We start from the raw sequence: 18,256 nt of genomic DNA on the forward strand, positions 1-18,256 counted from the left end.
TTCCAGTGTTTGGACCATATAAATGCGTTGTTGAAAAGTTGATTTAATTCAAGGATTTTCTTTTTAAGAATTCTAGATTACTCTTTTGGGCAAATAAACTGTGGATAACTCTGCGTTTTGGGTAACAGCTTATTTGTGAAAAATGTTTGCAAAGCTTTTGAGTTTTCGTATGGAAAATGCAAGATTTATCCTGGAACGTTAACGTTGAAAATTTAAACATCTTTGAGAAATGCCTCTTGAACAAGAAAATGTTTTCTTATTATCTACTTTAAGATTTGCTTTAGTCGTGTTGTTGAGTAGTGACTAAGCTTGGAGCACTAGTCGGTTTTTGGTGAATTGTTTCGGGGGAGGTTTGGTTTGTTGAGACTTGCGCACCTAAGGTGGTGTTATTTAGAATGTGTTCCCTTGGTTGGTCTTTTCCTTGGTAGAGTGAGTCGGAAACTTGTTTTGAAAACTTGTGCTTAATTTCGGGGGCAAAATTCTTTAAGGGGGGGAGGTTATAGCGATCCCGGGTTTACCCTTGTTATACCGTGATCCGGACATGTGTCCGTGTATGTTGGTAGTTGTTTATTATCGTGTTTACATCCTTTGTACCTTGTATATCGAGTTATAGGATGTGTTGGGCGGATTTGTTTCAGGTTGGTTGAGTTTAGAAACCAAAACTAGTTGCCCAGATTTTTGGCCTGTAAGCTCGAGCGGAGGTGTTGGCGCTCGAGCGTAGATTACACCCATTCAGTAATTGTTGTGCAGTGTTGTACGCTCGAGCGTAGGGTTGGGAGCTCGAGCGGAGGCCTGGTTCTGCAAAAGTGCTGGGCGAGTGCATTCTGCGCTCGAGCGGGAGGTTGGCCGCTCGAGCGGAAGTCTGTGAGTGGCCGCTCGAGCGGGGTGTTTTACGCTCGAGCGGAGACCTGGGTTAAAGTTCCGAATTTGTGACTCTTTAAATCACTTTTTCACTTTCTCTTCTCTCTCTTACTTTTCCAAAATCACCATTGTTGAGCCTCTCACTCTAGACTCTACCTTCTCTCTAGGTTTTGATCTAGTAGGAGTGATTTACTCACCTTTGGCCTTTACAAAAAAGTTGTTGATCGTCGAGGGCTACATTTTAATCTGAAAATCACGGGTTTTGGAGCACGTTGGGTTTTGTCGTCTTCTCCTTTGGGACTCCAAATTTGAGGTAGGGATACCCTACTCCTCTCTATGGATTTTGTCTTTAAATTTTGGTAATTTGAGATGTTGGGGTTGGTTTGGTAATTTTGTGAAAGTTTGGGCCATTTGTGTTATTTTACAAAAGTTGGGGTTTTATTTGTAATAAACCTAGATGCATGTTTGGTATAGAGAAATGGAATAAATGTTGAATCATTGATGAAAATGGGACCTAAGGGTGGTAATGGTAATTATGGAAAATGACCTAATTACATTGTTTAATTAATTGAGATAATTAATTGTGGGAAATGAGGAAATGAAATGGAATTGCTGAGATTGGGAGTGCATGGGGTTAAAGGGTGTAGTTGAATTATTTATCACTCACCAAATTGAAATGTCGATTGAATATCCATTGTGCATTTATTTCCTGCTTAGAAATAATTGCTTTGGGCTACCGGTGGAGGGTAGTGTTGATTGTTGTAGACAATGCTTGATGATTAGGCAAACTAAAACTAATCAATTGGATGTGTCATAGAGCATGTCGGTTGATAGAATACATTAATTTTATGTATTGATTGATTGCATATGTGATTCTGTGTTTATATGCATTACTTGTGTATGGGAGGAGATAGGGGATGTACTCCACGGTTTAGGGGAAGATGGGGGATGTACCTCTAAACCGGTTAATGGTTTAGGGGAAGATGGGGGATGTACCTCTAAACCTGTTGTTGGAATGTTGATATAGCTCATATGCTTATCGGTTGAAGTGTTGATACAGCTCATATGCTTATCTGTTGTAGTAGTGATATAGCTCATATGCTTATCTATTGAAAAGTTTGTTTGATTTGATATAGCACTAAAATGTATATCATCATTGTTTGCGAAGTATGGGAGTAGTTTGTGTGTTATTGATACAACACCATAATGTGTATCCACCTTGGATTTCGAAAGTGTTCTAGTGATGAACTATAATCTCATCAAACGTTCTGGCCAGAGTACTGAGCCTTGTTTTCAAACTCAAAGTTGAACAACAATGAAAAGTGAATTGTAACATAGACTTGGCTGTCATGGTAACGTAGGGAGATGTAAATGGAAGTGTCAGTGTTGACCATCTATCAGTTGCTAATCTTTTAGTCATTGTTCATGGTTGGTTTAGTGCATTTCTACTGGGCTGTGGCTCACCCTATATGGGAATATCATTTTCAGGTACAGGTAGCATGCCACCTCCAAGGACGTAGCTTGGGAGGCCAGAGGCGGACTTTTTGTTGTTTTACTTGATGTATTACATGTAAATTCAAGCCAAGGGCTTAACGTGTTTGAGTTAGTACTCTTTAGTTGTAACCAAGTGTTAACTTGGAAAGCTGTAAGCCCATAGGGCATTTGCTTTTGTTGTTATCATGTAATACTTTTTGTAATGAAACTCTGTTAAATGAAAGAATGTGGAGCTTTTGAATATCAATGCATGTCTTATTTAATGGGTTTAAAGCTATTATTTTGAGGGCGTTACAGTGGTTTCTTTAATGAACTTCTGTTTTTAATTTTATGAAAATTCCATTTTTATTTTTATTCAACTTCCATTTTTATTCAAGTTATTTTTCTATTCAACTTCCTTTTTTAATTAATTTCTATATTGATCGTTAAGGTATAGTGGTTTTTTGAATGAACTTCCATTTTAAATTTTCTGCACCTTCCATTTTTATTCAAGTTTCTTTTCTGTTAAACTTCCTTTTTTATTTAATTTCCAAATATATCGTGAAGTTATAGTGGTTTCTGGATTGAACTTCCATTTTTATTTCTATTCAACTTCCATTTTTATTCAATTTACCATTCTATTAAACTTCCTCTTTTATTTAATTTCCAAATAAATCGTTATGGTATAGTGGTTTCTTGAATGAACTTCCATTTTTAATTTTTCTGCAACATCCATTTTTATTTTTATTCGACTTCTATTTTTATTCAACTTCCTTTTTTATTTAATTTCCAAATAGATCGTTAAGGTATAGTGGTTTCCTGAATGAACTTCTATTTTTAATTTTCTGCAACTTCCATTTTTATTCTTATTTAACTTCCTTTTTCAATCAGTTTCTGTTCTACTCAATTTCCTTTTTTATTTAATTTCCAAATTGATCGTTAAGGTATAGTGGTTTCTGGATTGAAGTTTCATTGTTAATTTTATGCAACTTTCATTTTTATTTTTATTCAACTTCCATTTTTATTCAATTTACTTTTCTATTAAACTTCCTTTTTTATTTAATTTCCAAATAGATCGTTAAAGTATAGTGGTTTCTTGAATGAACTTTCATTTTCATATTTCTGCAACTTCCATTTTTATTTTTATTCGACTTCCATTTTTATTCAAGTTATTTTTCTATTCAACTTCCTTTTTTATTTAACTTCCAAATAGATTGTTAAGGTATAGCGGTTTCTCGAATGAACCTCCATTTTTAATTTTGTGCAACTTCGATTTTTATTTTTATTTAACTTCCTTTTTTATTCAAGTTTCTTTTCTACTAAACTTCCTTTTTTATGTAATTTCCAAATAGATCGTTCAGGTATAGTGGTTTTTGGATTGAACTTCCATTTTTAATTTTCTGCAACTTCCATTTTTATTTTTATTCAACCTCCATTTTTATTCAATTTACTTTTCTATTAAACTTCATTTTTTATTTAATTTCCAAATAGATCGTTAAGGTATAGTGGTTTCTTGAATGAACTTCCAATTTTAATTTTCTGCGACTTCCATTTTTATTTCTATTCATCTTCTTTTTTTATTCAAGTTTCTTTTCTATTCAACTTCCTTTTTTATTTAATTTCCAAATAGATCGTTAAGGTATACTGGTTTCTGGATTGGTCTTCCATTTTTAATTTTATGCCACTTTCACTTTTCTTTTTATTCAATTTACTTTTCTATTAAACTTCCTTTTTTATTTAATTTCCAAATAGATCGTTGAGGTATAGTGGTTTCTTTAATGAACTTCCGTTTTTAATTTTATGGAACTTCCATTTTTATTTTTATTCAAGTTATTTTTCTATTCAACCTCCTTTTTTATTTAATTTTCATAGAGATCGTTATGGTATAGTGGTTTTTTGAATGAACTTCCATTTTTAATTTTCTGAAACTTCTATTTTTATTCAAGTTTCTTTTCTATTAAACTTCCTTTTTTCTTTAATTTCCAAATAGATCGTGAAGTTATAGCGGTTTCTGGATTGAACTTCAATTTTTATTTTTATTCAACTTCCATTTTTATTCAATTTACTTTTCTATTAAACTTCCTTCTTTATTTAATTTCCAAATATATCGTTAAGGTATAGTGGTTTCTTGAATGAACTTCCAATTTTAATTTTCTGCAACTTCCATTTTTATTTCTTTTCAACTTCTTTTTTTATTCGAGCTTCTTTTCTATTAAACTTCCTTTTTTATTTAATTTCCAAATAGATCGTTAAGGTATAGTGGTTTTTTTAATGAACTTCCATTTTTAATTTTATGGAACTTCCATTTTTATTTTTATTCAGCTTCCATTTTTATTCATGTTATTTTTCTATTCAACTTCCTTTTTTATTTAATTTCAAAATAGATCGTTAACGTATAGTGGTTTCTAGATTGAACTTCCATTTTTAATTTTATCCAACTTTCATTTTTATTTTTATTCAATTTCCATCTTTAATCAATTTACTTTTCTATTAAACTTCCTTTTTTATTTAATTTCCAAATAGATCGTTAAGGTATAGTGGTATCTTGAATGAACTTCCATTTTTAATTTTATGCAACTTCCATTTTTATTTTTATTCGACTTCCATTTTTATTCAAGTCATTTTTCTATTCAACTTTCCTTTTTATTTAATTTCGAAATAGATCGTTAAGGTATAGTGGTTTCTTGAATGAACTTCCATTTTTAATTTTCTGCAACTTCCATTTTTTTTATTTAATTTCCTTTTTCAATCAAGTTTCTTTTCTACTCAACTTCCTTTTTTATTTAATGTCCAAATAGATCGTTAAGGTATAGTGGTTTCTGGATTGAACTTCCATTTTTAATTTTCTGCAACTTCCATTTTTGTTTTTATTCAACTTCCATTTTTATTCAATTTATTTTTCTGTTAAACTTCCTTTTTTATTTAATTTCAAATAGATCGTTAAGGTATAGTGGTATCTTGAATGAACTTCCATTTTTAATTTTATGCAACTTCCATTTTTATTTTTATTCGACTTCCATTTTTATTCAAGTCATTTTTCTATTCAACTTTCTTTTTTATTTAATTTCCAAATAGATCGTTAAGGTATAATGGTTTCTAGAACGAACTTCCACTTTTAATTTTCTGCAACTTTCATTTTTTTTATTTAATTTCCTTTTTCAATCAAGTTTCTTTTCTACTCAACTTCCTTTTTTATTTAATGTCCAAATAGATCGTTAAGGTATACTGGTTTCAGGATTGAACTTCCATTTTTAATTTTCTGCAACTTCCATTTTAATTTTTATTCAACTTCTATTTTTATTCAATTTAATTTTCTATTAAACTTCCTTTTTTATTTAATTTCCAAATAGATCGTTAAGGTATAGTGGTTTCTTTAATGAACTTCCATTTTTAATTTTATGGAACTTCCATTTTTATTTTTGTTCAGCTTCCATTTTTGTTCAAGTTATTTTTTTATTCAACTTACTTTTTATTTAATTTCCAAATAGATCGTTAAGGTATAGTGGTTTCTTGAATGAACTTCCATTTTTAATTTTCTGCAACTTCCGTTTTTATTTTTATTTTACTTCCTTTTTTATTCAAGTTTCTTATCTACTCAACTACCTTTTTTGTTTAATTTCAAAATAGATCGTTAAGGTATAATGGTTTCTGGAGTGAACTTACATTTTCAATTTTATGCAACTTTCATTTTTATTTTTATTCAACTTCCATTTTTATTCATTTTTCTTTTCTATTCAACTTCCTTTTTTATTTAATTTCCAAATAGATCGTTGAGGTGTAGTGGTTTCTTTAATGAACTTCCATTTTTAATTTTATGGAACTTCCATTTTTATTTTTATTCAGCTTCCATTTTTATTCTAGCTATTTTTCTATTCAACTTCTTTTTTTATTTAATTTCCAAATATATCGTTAAGGTATAGTGGTTTTTTGAATTAACTTCCATTTTTAATTTTTTGCAACTTCCATTTTTTTTTATTTGACTTCCTTTTTTATTCAAGTTTCTTTTTCTACAAAACTTCCTTTTTTATTTAATTTCCAAATAGATCGTCAAGGTATATTGGTTTCTGGAGTGAACTTCCATTTTTATTTTTATTCAACTTCCATTTTTATTCAATGTACTTTTCTACTCAACTTCCTTTTTTATTTAATTTCCAAATAGATCGTTAAGGTACAGTGGTTTCTTGAATAAACTTCCATTTTTAATTTTCTGCATCTTCCATTTTTATTTTTATTCGACTTCCATTTTTATTCAAGTTATTTTTCTATTCAACTTCATTTTTTATTTAATTTCCAAATAAATCGTTAAGGTATAGTGGTTTCTTGAATGAATTTCCATTTTTAATTTTCTGCAACATCCATTTTTATTCATATTTAACTTCCTTTTTCAATCAATTTCTTTTCTACTCGACTTCCTTTTTTATTTAATTTCCAAATAGATCGCTAAGGTATAGTGGTTTCTGGATTGAACTTTCATTTTTAATTTTATGCAACTTTCATTTTTATTTTTATTCAACTTCCATTTTTATTTAATTTACTTCTCTATTAAACTTCCTTTTTTTATTTAATTTCCAAATAGATCGTTAAGGTATAGTGGTTTCTTGAATGAACTTCCATTTTTAATTTTCTGCAACTTCCATTTTTATTTTTGTTCGACTTCCATTTTTATTCAATTTACTTTTCTATTAAACTTCCTTTTTTAGTTAATTTCCAAATAGATCGTTAAGGTATATTGGTTTCTTGAATGAACTTCCGTTTTTAATTTTCTGCAACTTCCATTTTTATTTTTATTCGACTTCCATATTTATTCAAGTTATTTTTCTATTCAACTTCCTTTTTTATTTAATTTCCAAATAGATGGTTAAGGTGTAGTGGTTTCTTGAATGAACTTCCAATTTTAATTTTCTGCGACTTCCATTTTTATTTCAATTCAACTTCTTTTTTTATTCAAGTTTTTTTTTCTATTCAACTTCCTTTTTCATTTAATTTCCAAATAGATCGTTAAGGTATACCGGTTTCTGGACTGAACTTCCATTTTTAATTTTATGCCACTTTCACTTTTCTTTTTATTCAACTTCCATTTTTATTCAATCTACTTTTCTATTAAACGTAATTTTTTATTTAATTTCCAAATAGATCGTAGAGGTATAGTGGTTTCTTTAATGAACTTCTGTTTTTAATTTTATGGAACTTCCATTTTTATTTTTATTCAACTTCCATTTTTATTCAAGTTATTTTTCTATTCAACTTCCTTTTTTAATTAATTTCCATATTGATCGTTAAGGTATAGTGGTTTCTTGAATGAACTTCCATTTTAAATTTTCTGCAACTTCCATTTTTATTCAAGTTTCTTTTCTGTTAAACTTCCTTTTTTATTTAATTTCCAAATATATCGTGAAGTTATAGTGGTTTCTGGATTGAACTTCCATTTTTATTTCTATTCAACTTCCATTTTTATTCAATTTACTTTTCTATTAAACTTCCTCTTTTATTTAATTTCCAAATATATCGTTAAGGTATAGTTGTTTCTTGAATGAACTTCCAATTTTTATTTTCTGCAAATTCCATTTTTATTTCTATTCAACTTCTTTTTTTATTCAAGCTTCTTTTCTATTCAACTTCCTTTTTTATTTAATTTCCAAACAGATCGTTAAGGTATAATGGTTTCTGGAGTGAACTTACATTTTTAATTTTATACAATTTTCATTTTTATTTTTATTCAACTTCCATTTTTATTCAATTTTCTTTTCTATTAAAGTTCCTTTTTTATTTAATTTCCAAATAGATCGTTAAGGTATAGTGGTTTCCTTAATGAACTTCCATTTTTAATTTTATGCTACTTCCAATTTTATTTTTATTCAACTTCCATTTTTATCCAAGTTATTTTTCTATTCAACTTCCCTTTTTATTTAATTTGCTAATTGATCGTTAAGGTATAGTGGTTTCTTGAATGAACTTCCATTTTTAGTTTTCTGCAACTTCCTTTTTATTGAATTTCCAAATAGATCGTTAGGGTATAGTGGAATCTTGAATGAACGTCCATTTTTAATTTTATGCAACTTCCATTTTTATTTTTATTCGACTTCCATTTTTATTCAATTCATTTTTCTGTTCAACTTCCTTTTTTATTTAATTTCCAAATCGATCGTTAAGGTATACTGGTTTCTGGATTGAACTTCCATTTTTAATTTTCTGGAAGTTCCATTTTTATTTTTATTCAACTTCCATTTTTATTCAATTTACTTTTCTATTAAACTTCCTTTTTTATTTAATTTCCAAATAGATCGTTAAGGTATAGTGGTTTCTTTAATGAACTTCTATTTTTAATTTTATGGAACTTCAATTTTTATTTTTATTCAGCTTCCATTTTTATTCAAGTTATTTTTCTATTCAACTTCCTTTTTTATTTAATTTCAAAATAGATCGTTAGGGTATAGTGGTTTCTTGAATGAACTTCCATTTTTAATTTTCTGCAACTTCCATTTTTATTTTTATTTAACTTCCATTTTTATTCAATTTACTTTTCTATTAAACTTCCTTTTTTGTTTAATTTCCAAATAGATCGTTAAGGTATAGTGGTTTCTTGAATGAACTTCCAATTTTAATTTTCTGCGACTTCCATTTTTATTTCTATTCATCTTCTTTTTTTATTCAAGTTTCTTTTCTATTCAACTTCCTTTTTTATTTAATTTCCAAATAGATCGTTAAGGTATACTGGTTTCTGGATTGGACTTCCATTTTTAATTTTATGCCACTTTCACTTTTCTTTTAATTCAATTTACTTTTCTATTAAACTTCCTTTTTTATTTAATTTCCAAATAGATCGTTGAGGTATAGTGGTTTCTTTAATGAACTTCCGTTTTTAATTTTATGGAACTTCAATTTTTATTTTTATTCAAGTTATTTTTCTATTCAACCTCCTTTTTTATTTAATTTTCATATATATCGTTATGGTATAGTGGTTTTTTGAATGAACTTCCATTTTTAATTTTCTGCAACTTCTATTTTTGTTCAAGTTATTTTTCTATTCAACCTCCTTTTTTATTTAATTTCCAAATAGATCGTGAAGTTATAGCGGTTTCTGGATTGAACAACAATTTTTATTTTTATTCAACTTCCATTTTTATTCAATTTACTTTTCTATTAAACTTCCTTTTTTATTTAATTTCCAAATATATCGTTAAGGTATAGTGGTTTCTTGAATGAACTTCCAATTTTAATTTTCTGCAACTTCCATTTTTATTTCTTTTCAACTTCTTTTTTTATTCAAGCTTCTTTTCTATTAAACTTCCTTTTTTATTTAATTTCCAAATAGATCGTTAAGGTATAGTGGTTTTTTTAATGAACTTCCATTTTTATTTTTATTCAGCTTCCATTTTTATTCAAGTTATTTTTCTATTCAACTTCCTTTTTTATTTAATTTCAAAATAGATCGTTAACGTATAGTGGTTTCTAGATTGAACTTCCATTTTTAATTTTATCCAACTTTCATTTTTATTTTTATTCAATTTCCATTTGTATTCAATTTACTTTTCTATTAAACTTCCTTTTTTATTTAATTTCCAAACTGATCGTTATGGTATAGTGGTTTCTTGAATGAACTTCTATTTTTAATTTTCTGCAACATCCATTTTTATCTTTATTCGACTTCTATTTTTATTCAACTTCCTTTTTTATTTAATTTCCAAATAGATCGTTAAGGTATAGTGGTTTCCTGAATGAACTTCTATTTTTAATTTTCTGCAACTTCCATTTTTATTCTTATTTAACTTCCTTTTTCAATCAGTTTCTGTTCTACTCAATTTCCTTTTTTATTTAATTTCCAAATTGATCGTTAAGGTATAGTGGTTTCTGGATTGAAGTTTCATTGTTAATTTTATGCAACTTTCATTTTTATTTTTATTCAACTTCCATTTTTATTCAATTTACTTTTCTATTGAACTTCCTTTTTTATTTAATTTCCAAATAGATCGTTAAAGTATAGTGGTTTCTTGAATGAACTTCCATTTTTAATTTTCTGCAACTTCCATTTTTATTTTTATTCGACTTCCATTTTTATTCAAGTTATTTTTCTATTCAACTTCCTTTTTTATTTAACTTCCAAATAGATTGTTAAGGTATAGCGGTTTCTCGAATGAACTTCCATTATTAATTTTGTGCAACTTCGATTTTTATTTTTATTTAACTTCCTTTTTTATTCAAGTTTCTTTTCTACTAAACTTCCTTTTTTATGTAATTTCCAAATAGATCGTTCAGGTATAGTGGTTTTTGGACTGAACTTCCATTTTTAATTTTCTGCAACTTCCATTTTTATTTTTATTCAACCTCCATTTTTATTCAATTTACTTTTCTATTAAACTTCCTTTTTTATTTAATTTCCAAATAGATCGTTAAGGTATATTGGTTTCTTGAATGAACTTCCATTCTTAATTTTCTGCAACTTCCATTTTTATTTTTATTCGACTTCCATTTTTATTCAAGTTATTTTTCTATTCACTTCCTTTTTTATTTAATTTCCAAATAGATCGTTAAGGTATAGTGGTTTCTTGAATGAACTTCCAATTTTAATTTTCTGCGACTTCCATTTTTATTTCTATTCATCTTCTTTTTTTATTCAAGTTTCTTTTCTATTCAACTTCCTTTTTTATTTAATTTCCAAATAGATCGTTAAGGTATACTGGTTTCTGGATTGGACTTCCATTTTTAATTTTATGCCACTTTCACTTTTCTTTTTATTCAATTTACTTTTCTATTAAACTTCCTTTTTTATTTAATTTCCAAATAGATCGTTGAGGTATAGTGGTTTCTTTAATGAACTTCCGTTTTTAATTTTATGGAACTTCCATTTTTATTTTTATTCAAGTTATTTTTCTATTCCACCTCCTTTTTTATTTAATTTTCATATAGATCGTTATGGTATAGTGGTTTTTTGAATGAACTTCCATTTTTAATTTTCTGCAACTTCTATTTTTATTCAAGTTTCTTTTCTATTAAACTTCCTTTTTTGTTTAATTTCCAAGTAGATCGTGAAGTTATAGCGGTTTCTGGATTGAACTTCAATTTTTATTTTTATTCAACTTCCATTTTTATTCAATTTACTTTTCTATTAAACTTCCTTCTTTATTTAATTTCCAAATATATCGTTAAGGTATAGTGGTTTCTTGAATGAACTTCCAATTTTAATTTTCTGCAACTTCCATTTTTATTTCTTTTCAACTTCTTTTTTTATTCAAGCTTCTTTTCTATTCAACTTCCTTTTTTATTTAATTTCCAAATAGATCGTTAAGGTATAATTGTTTCTGAATTGAACTTACATTTTTAATTTTATGCAACTTTCATTTTTATTTTTATTCAACTTCCATTTTTATTCAATTTTCTTTTCTATTAAAGTTCCTTTTTTATATAATTTCCAAATAGATCGTTAAGGTATAGTGGTTTCTTTAATGAACTTCCATTTTTAATTTTACGCAACTTCCATTTTTATTTTTATTCAACTTCCATTTTTATTCGAGTTATTTTTCTATTCAACTTCTTTTTTTATTTAATTTCCTAAAAGATCGTTAAGGTATAGTGGTTTCTTTAATGAACTTCCATTTTTAATTTTCAGCAACTTCTATTTTTATTTTTATTCAACTTCCATTGTTATTCAATTTACTTTTCTATTAAACTTCCTTTTTTATTGAATTTCCAAATAGATCGTTAAGGTATAGTGGTATCTGGAATGAACGTCCATTTTTAATTTTATGCATCTTCCATTTTAATTTTTATTTGACTTCCATTTTTATTCAAGTCATTTTTCTATTCAACTTCCTTTTTTATTTTTATTTAACTTACTTTTTCAGTCAAATTTCTTTTCTACTCAACTTCCTTTTTTATTTAATTTCCAAATAGATCGTTAAGGTATAGTGATTTCTGGATTGAACTTCCATTCTTAATTTTATGCAACTTTCATTTTTATTTTTATTCGACTTCCATTTTTATTCAATTTACTTTTCTATTAAACTTCGTTTTTTATTTAATTTCCAAGTAGAACGTTAAGGTATAGTGGTTTCTCGAATGAATTTCCATTTTTAATTTGCTACAACTTCCATTTTTTTTTATTTAACTTCATTTTTCATTCAAGTTTCTTTTCTACTCAACTTCCTTTTTTATTTAATTTCCAAATAGATCGTTAAGGTCTAGTGGTTTCTGGATTGAACTTCCATTTTTAATTTTATGCAACTTTCATTTTTATTTTTATTCAATTTTCATTTTTTTTTCAATTTACTTTTCTATTAAAGTTCCTTTTTTATTTAATTTCCAAATAGATCGTTAAGGTATAGTGGTTTCTTGAATGAACTTCCATTTTTAATTTTCTGCAACTTCCATTTTTACTTTTATTCGACTTTCATTTTTATTCAAGTTATTTTTCTATTCAACTTCCTTTTTTATTTAATTTCCAAATAGATCGTTAAGGTACAGTGGTTTCTGGAATGAACTTCCATTTTTATTTTTATTTAACTTCCTTTTTCAATCAGTTTCTTTTCTACTCAACTTCCTTTGTTATTTAATTTTCAAATAGAATGTTAAGTTATAGTGGTTTCTGGATTGAACTTTCATTTTTAATTTTATGCAACTTTCATTTTTATTTTTATTCCACTTCCATTTTTATTCAATTTACTTTTCTATTAAACTTCCTTTTTTATTTAATTTCCAAATAGATCGTTAAGGTATAGTAGTTTATTGAATGAACTTCCAATTTTAATTTTCTGCAACTTTCAGTTTTATTTCAATTCAACTTCTTTTTTTATTCAAGCTTCTTTTTTATTCAATTTCCTTTTTTATTTAGTTTCGAAATAGATCGTTAAGGTATAATGGTTTCTGGATTGAACTTACATTTTTAATTTTATACAACTTTCATTTTTATTTTTATTCAACTTCCATTTTTATTCAATTTTGTTTTCTTTTAAAGTTCCTTTTTTATTTAATTTCCAAATATATCGTTAAGGTATAGTGGTTTCTTTAATGAACTTCCATTTTTAATTTTATGCAACTTCCATTTTTATTTTTATTCAACTTCCATTTTTATTCAAGTTATTTTTCTATTCAACTTCCTTTTTTATTTAATTTCCTAATAGATCGTTAAGGTATAGTGGTTTCTTGAATGAACTTCCATTTGTAATTTTCAGCAACTTCCATTTTTATTCAATTTACTTTTCTATTAAACTTCCTTTTTTATTTAATTTCCAAATAGTTCGTTAAGGCATAGTGGTTTCTTTAATGAACTTCCATTTTTAATTTTATGGAACTTCCATTTTTATTTTTATACAGCTTCCATTTTTATTCAAGTTATTTTTCTATTCAACTTCATTTTTTGTTTAATTTCCAAATAGATCGTTAAGGTATAGTGGTTTCTTGAATTAACTTCCATTTTTAATTTTCGGCAACTTTCATTTTTATTTTTAAGTAACTTCCATTTTTATTCAAGTAACTTTTCTATTCAACTTCCTTTTTTATTTAATTTCCAAATAGATCGTTAAGGTATAGTGGTTTCTTAAATGAACTTCCATTTTTACTTTTCTGCAACTTCCATTTTTGTTTTTATTCGACTTCCATTTTTATTCAAGTCATTTTTCTATTCAACTTCCTTTTGTATTTAATTTCCTAATAGATCGTTAAGGTATAGTAGTGTAGAACCCACATTTTATGTTCTCATCATATTCATGAGCATCTGTATGATTATGACTTGTTAAGTTGCATGTGTATGTTTGTGATTTGTTTCGCTTGAGCTAATGTGATCCATGCCTTGTTTTGAAGCCTTGTGATTTGTCTAAGTGTGGTATACTTGCCTCGTTCTTTCCTTGATGTAAAACTTAAGTCACGCCTTGCCTGAGTTATGCTAGCCGATGTTATTCCAAGCCGAGGTCATCCTTAGTCTAGTCGTAGTATCTTGAAACCCCTTGCTGACCTCCGTTCTCGTCTTGACGCATTAGCCGAGATGTTACCCTGTACCCAAGCGATCTCGTCCTGGAGTGGTACGACCTAGGCCGAGGTGTGGCGCATCTAGGCCAAGATGTGGCACAGCTTAGTCAAGTGTTGTCCTTCCTAGCCGAGGTCATTGTCACCTTAGTTGCCGAGGTCCTTTGTTAGCCGATATCACCCCTTGCCGGAGTGCCACTCCGTGTAGCTTGTTAGATACGCCTTGTTGTTAGCCGATGTCATAGCCTGTCAAAGAGCCCATACCGCTTTGCTTGTTGAACACCCTTCCACCATGCTTTGTTTGGCCTGTCAGTCACCTTTTCAGGATGAACCCAACTAGTCGCCGCCACGTGTCTCAGCAAAGGGTTAATCCCAGAACCGGGTATAGAAAACTACCATTTGGTATCATAAACTTGCCTTGTAGAGAGAGAAGCTCTAGGAGGAAGAAAGAGTTTTAGAGTGAGGAAGTAGATCTTCAAGCTTGATTCCTAGAGATCGAACCGTCAGATCCGTGTTCTAAGGTTAGATTCTTGATCTGCTCATGATGTCCTCTATGTTCATGTTATTGCATTGCATGATCGGATATGATTTATAAGCCATGCATCGTTTTGAAGTTCGATTTTAGAAAGAGAAAAATGACATTCATGTGTTCTTCAAGAAAGTCTTGTTTTGATCCAAAAGCTTGCATAAAGAATCATGTTTTTGTGTTTATTTCCGCAAGGATTCCAAGTATGGGTACCCAGGTCCATGTTTTCAAACTCGTAACATGAAAATCCCAGATTTGTGATAACAGGTTGTGATCGAACATCCATATTTTTCATGTTTTCACACTCATGTTCTTCATGTTCATCAGCAGAGGGAAACCCAGAGTTTCCCGACCTCTTTTCCTTGCATGTGGCCCTCGGGAACACACCTCGGCGAGGAGGTGTGGAACCTCGGCCTAGACCTGGTTAGTGCCCAGCATGTTTTCCGAAACCATTTGTGTACATACGAAACTTGTTTGAAAGTGCATTCAATAGGCTTTGCCATGTGTTTGTAGGACTTGGGCTTGTCTCGACCCCGACGTGTGAAGAAACTATGTGAGTGGTATTTTTAATAAAGCTATGTTACACTTGTTTTCGTAAATCTCGTCTTGCCTTGTTTTTGAAAAGTATTTGATCTAGCATGAATGACTATCCCTACTTGTATATTAAACACTATCTTGTTTTGATGACATTACTTGAAAGTCCTTAGCTGCAGGGGACTATAATGCAACTGCACTCTTGTCTTGAAAGTCCTTAGCTGCAGGGGACTATAATGCAACTGCACTCTTGTCTTGGGAATGTCATCACCCTCTTGTATTAAGTAGATGTAATAACATCCAAAGAACTTGAAAGGCCGGCAATGAACTTGATTTTTCCTTGATTGTAAAGTATGCTATGTATTGCTTTGAAAGAAATCTTGGATATCAATCATGCAAAACCTTTATTTCTGATATCATTCACTGAGTATCCAAGCTCACCCTCTCTATATATATGTAGGTGATGAACAAGAAGGCATTGAGGCCTAGACGTGATTGCCGATGTGTTTTGGGTGCTTTGCCGACATGTTTTGGAATAGCATTTTTGTACCATCTTGAAGATCATGCTTCTTGGCTTATTTTTCATTTGTACTTGTATATGTCGGCTTGAGAAGCCTTTTGGTCAAGATGTGTTTTGTATCTCATTTCCTTCTTATATTTAAGTTGTAAGACTTTATAAAGATGTATGTCATTTCACTGGACTTAAGCACGGCTCTCATGGACTATTAGATTCTGTATATGTATGTGTAGCTTCCGCACTTGTAAGCCCCATATTTTATACTCTGATTGTGTGTGAATTTTGTAAGTTGGCCTTCGGTAATTACGGATTACTGGCCATCACGGCACCAAACTACTAGGGGCGGTTTTGGGGCGTGACAGAATGGTATCAGAGCCCAAGTTCCTTATAGTGCGTTATTCACACACTTTGAGTCCTAAAGAGCATAAGATTTTCCTTAGAATGATGTTAGGATTGCATCATGTTGCTTGCTACTTGACAAGGTGTGCATCGTCTTGGCATGAACATTTTGTTACATCAGCATGATTATACTCTCTTGCATACGTGTTCCTTTGTTCATTTTGTTTAAGTGTCACATCCTGCATACCCCCAGCATCATGAGGAGAGGAAGACCTCCAGTTGGCCGAGATCATTCCGAAGATAGGTTGGAGAGACTGGAAAGGTTAGTCGAAGGCTTGGTTCGTGAGCTGAGACAACCGAGGCCACAGGATACTGGTACCACCTCTATCTAGGCCGAGCAGACCAATGGCCGATATGCAGCTCCGCCTCCACCTCCTCCAGTACCACAAGTGCCTCCGCAGCAAGCTTTGTATGGGGACGACACGATAACCCTGATCAGAGAGTTCAAGAAAATGAAACCGCCAAGATTCCAAGGGGGCATAGAACCAATGAAAGCCGAGGCGTGGGTTTTAGAAATGGAGAAGTTGTTTGAAATTTTCCCCAATACAGACGCTCAGAAGGTATCTCTGGCAGCGTTCACGTTAGACGACGACGCCCGCAGGTGGTGGATGATGGTTCGAGAAAGTAATCCGGGTTTGACTTGGGCCAGATTCCTGGAGTTGTTCTACAACAAACATTTTCCCCTTAGCGTCCGAGACCGAAAGACCACGGAGTTCCAGAATCTGACACAGGGGAACAAGACGGTGGCAGAGTATGATCGTGCCTTTACCGAATTGGCGAGGTATGCGCCTCACATGGTTGATGACGACTATCGGAAGGCGAGAAAGTTTGAAAGTGGGTTGCGTGGACCGATACAAGACCGGGTCAACATGCTCAATATGCCGACATACGCCGGAGTACTAGACAAGGCTATCTTAGCTGAAGCTAACTTGAACCGATACCAGAGTTCAAGTGAGGGCCAGAGGAAGAGACAGAATTATGACAATCGCCGAGTTCCGTTCAATGCCAAGAAGAAGGTGAATGTGGACAGTTCCAGTAACTCCAATCAGGATGGTAATGCTAAGCCGTTGTGTACGAGTTGTGGGAAGCTACATTTTGGGGTCTGTCGTTGGGCAACAGGAGCTTGCTATGAGTGTGGCGAGATAGGCCATCGCGTGAAAGACTGCCCGAAAGCAAGGACCGATGATGGGAAGAGGAATGGAAGCACCTCGGGCTCTGCACAGAAGAATAACATCGGGGGAGTACAGGCGAGGCAGGGCAGAGTTTTCGCATTGGTGCCAGAAGACGCCCAGAATGCTGAAACAGTGGTGTCAGGTACCATTTCAATTTGTTCTCAAGATGCATACGTATTGATTGATTCGGGTTCTACGCATTCATTTGTGTCTGCTATATTCGCCGAGAAGTTGAGTAGAGAATTAGAACCCCTTGATTATGTATTATCTGTGTCTACTCCATCTGGGAGGAATATGATTGTTACATCCATTTATAGGGCGTGTATTGCTATGATTGAGAGTGTAGAATTGTTAGTTGATTTGATGCCATTAAACATGACCCATTTCGATGTCATATTGGGAATGGATTGGTTAGTAGCGAACCATGCATCCATTAATTGTGTTACTAAGAGCGTCACATTGAAGACCCCAAGCCAAGCCGAGGTCATTTTTCAGGGTAAAGGAGTAGTACCCCCACCTTACTTAATCTCATCCATGAAGGCCTACAAGTTGATCCAAAAAGGATGTAAGGGTTATTTATGCAGTATACTAAGTGATCTGAATGGAAATGTTGAGTTAGCCGACATACCCGTTGTTGAGGAATTCCCCGATGTCTTTCCGAATGAGTTGCCTGGCCACCTTGTCGATAGGGAAATAGAGTTTACTGTGGACATCTTGTCAGGAACACAACCCATCTCCAAAACACCCTACAGAATGGCCCCAGCCGAACTTAGAGAACTGAAATCGCAATTACAAGAATTGTTGGACAAAGGATTTGTT

Source organism: Camellia sinensis, chromosome 2 (genome assembly GCF_055761805.1).
Source record: "Camellia sinensis isolate YWXY chromosome 2, ASM5576180v1, whole genome shotgun sequence".
NCBI classification, from domain to species: domain Eukaryota; kingdom Viridiplantae; phylum Streptophyta; class Magnoliopsida; order Ericales; family Theaceae; genus Camellia; species Camellia sinensis.